Source organism: Thermobia domestica, chromosome 14 (assembly GCF_964235325.1).
Source record: "Thermobia domestica chromosome 14, izTheDome1.hap1.1, whole genome shotgun sequence".
Lineage (NCBI taxonomy): Eukaryota > Metazoa > Arthropoda > Insecta > Zygentoma > Lepismatidae > Thermobia > Thermobia domestica.
Genome location: NC_137467.1, coordinates 61,058,952 through 61,061,336, shown reverse-complemented (window position 1 = coordinate 61,061,336; position 2,385 = coordinate 61,058,952). Strand labels below are relative to the sequence as shown.

General features: G+C 38.0%; 1 pseudogene; it reads left to right on the top strand.

Annotated features, from left to right (window-relative positions):
• The first annotated feature begins 1,166 nt into the window (after nucleotides 1-1,166).
• Nucleotides 1,167-2,172, top strand: LOC145670606 (histone-lysine N-methyltransferase SETMAR pseudogene; annotated as a pseudogene).
• The last annotated feature ends 213 nt before the right edge of the window (nucleotides 2,173-2,385 follow it).

Here is a 2,385-nt window from a genome sequence, read left to right as displayed (position 1 = left end):
TTTTATGAAATGTTTATTTGTATATGTAAGGCACTCTAAAGAAATGATTTTATTATGAAACAGATATATTGTTTGACCGTGTTTCGTGTTATGTTTCACATTTTATTTGAATATTAATATATATTTAAGGAAATAGGTTTTGAGAAGGAACTTGCGTAGAACGCCATAATGTGTTGCTGGCAAATTTATACGTTTACTGTGGTAGTCACAATAAGAAAATTCCTGGATTCTAGCGTTGCAGTTCGAGAAGTGGAACTTAGCTGAGGGACCGTAAACTAATTTCTCCAGTACATGTCCAAGCATAATTCCATGATTACTTTCTTTATTATCTTTCATCAGTAAACATTCGACACTATCTGGCAACACCGCACTATTTAAAAGTGTTTAGCATAGCATCAAGAACACCTAGTGATCCACCTTAAGTGGTTTGAAACTAATAATACCGTCTTCATTTGGTCATTTGGGTATCCTATGAAATTCAAATAAAGAAAAATGGAAACTGCGCAAATATATATATATTTTAAATCCTTCTTATTTGTAAATAAAACCCATCCCAGAGTTTGGAGCTTTTAAAAGTAGCTCTAAGTAGCAGTATTATATCACACCGCCCCCTAGAAATCCTTCCTGGATCCGCCCCTGGTAAAATCACAGACATTTAAATAAATTAAGCATTGTTACTTTCATTTGAAGTTCGCAAATATACTATATTTTGATAATAACAAGCAGAAAACTTTGACAGATGGAATACTCCCTCTAATAAAAAATGTTTTAGGGAAATCATTCGCTGAAAACATTATTTTTATGTAATATTACAGAAATTATAATACGTTTTTCGTTACTTTACAGAAATCTGAAGTACACTGTATAAAGATTTGTATATGTAAGAAACAAAAAATGTTATATATAGTTGTCAGTGTTAATGTAAATTTTGATACTTATTACATCTTTGAAAGTTTTCATCTTGAGATTTTCCTGTTTCAATTAGGTTGTAAAGAAAGTTATTGCGTATTTTTTACTTCCATTTTCAGTGATGTATTTTCAACTCAAGTGTCGTTATAATATTGTGCTTATATATATAAGTTTAAAGCGCGTTTTCCACTCTATCTATCCGTTGTATTGGTTTTGTTTTGAAATATTTTTTCTTTTTTCTGGACTGCAAAGATAGCATGGACAAGAGGCGAATTCGCACGAATTTCTTGTTCCAGTTCAAGCTAGGCCGAAAAGCTACCCACACAGCTCGTGATATTAACGATGCGTTTGGCCCAGGAACCACTAACGAACGTAAGGCACAATGGTGGTTCAAGAAATTTCGAAGCGGTGAAGAGATCCTGGAAGATGACGAGCGCAGTGATCGGCCATCCGCTGTTGACAACGACCAACTGAGAGCCTTAGTCGAAGCCAATCTACGCACAACTGTTCGGGAGCTTGCTAAAGACTTTGGTGTAACACCTATGACAATTTCCAACCATCTGCAAGAGATTAGGAAGTCAAAAACACGATAAATGAGTGACACACGAATTGACCAAAACTCATCAAAATCGTCGTTTTGAGGTGTCGTCTTCTCTTCTTCTGCGGAACAAGAACGGCCCGTTTCTCGACAGGATTGTGACGTGTGATGAGAAGTGGATCCTTTACAACAATCGGCGACATTCGGCGCAGTGGTTGGACGTTGGCGAAGCTCCTCATCAGTTCCCGAAGCCAAAATTCCACCCACAAACGATCATGGTGACTGTTTGGTGGTCTGCAGAAGGGTCTCATCCATCACAGCTTCCTGAATCTGGGCTAAACGATTACGGCGGAGAAGCACTGTCAACAAATCGACGAAATGACAAGACGCTTCGAAGTATCTGCTCGGCATTGGTCAACACAAAGGGATCAATCATGCTCCACGACAACGCTTGTCCCCATATTGCAAAACAGATGCTGCAAAAGTTGAACGCATTGGGCTACGAAACTCTGCCTCATTCACCATACTCGCCGCACCTTTCGCCCGTCGACTACCATCTCGACAACTTCCTCCGCGAGAAATGCTTCAAAAGCAGAGACCATACCGAAGCGACCTTCAACGACTTTGTCGCGTCCAGAACTCCAGAATTCTATGCTACCGGCATTAACACACTTATTGCTCGTTGGCAAAAGTGTATTAATTGTCATGGTTTTTATTTCGATTAATAGAAGTTTGTTTGAATTGAGATATGCTCGTTTGAAATTGAAGGTTTGAAACCGCAAGAACCTTCTTTACAACCTGATATTTGATCAACTATTAGGATCCCAGGAGTAAAAATTGCAGTAAAAAAATGTTCTATTAAAATTATGAATCTAAATTCGTATCTTGCTTCCTTTTACCAAGGAACAGTCGAAGTGATCCCGAACACAGGCAGCTAT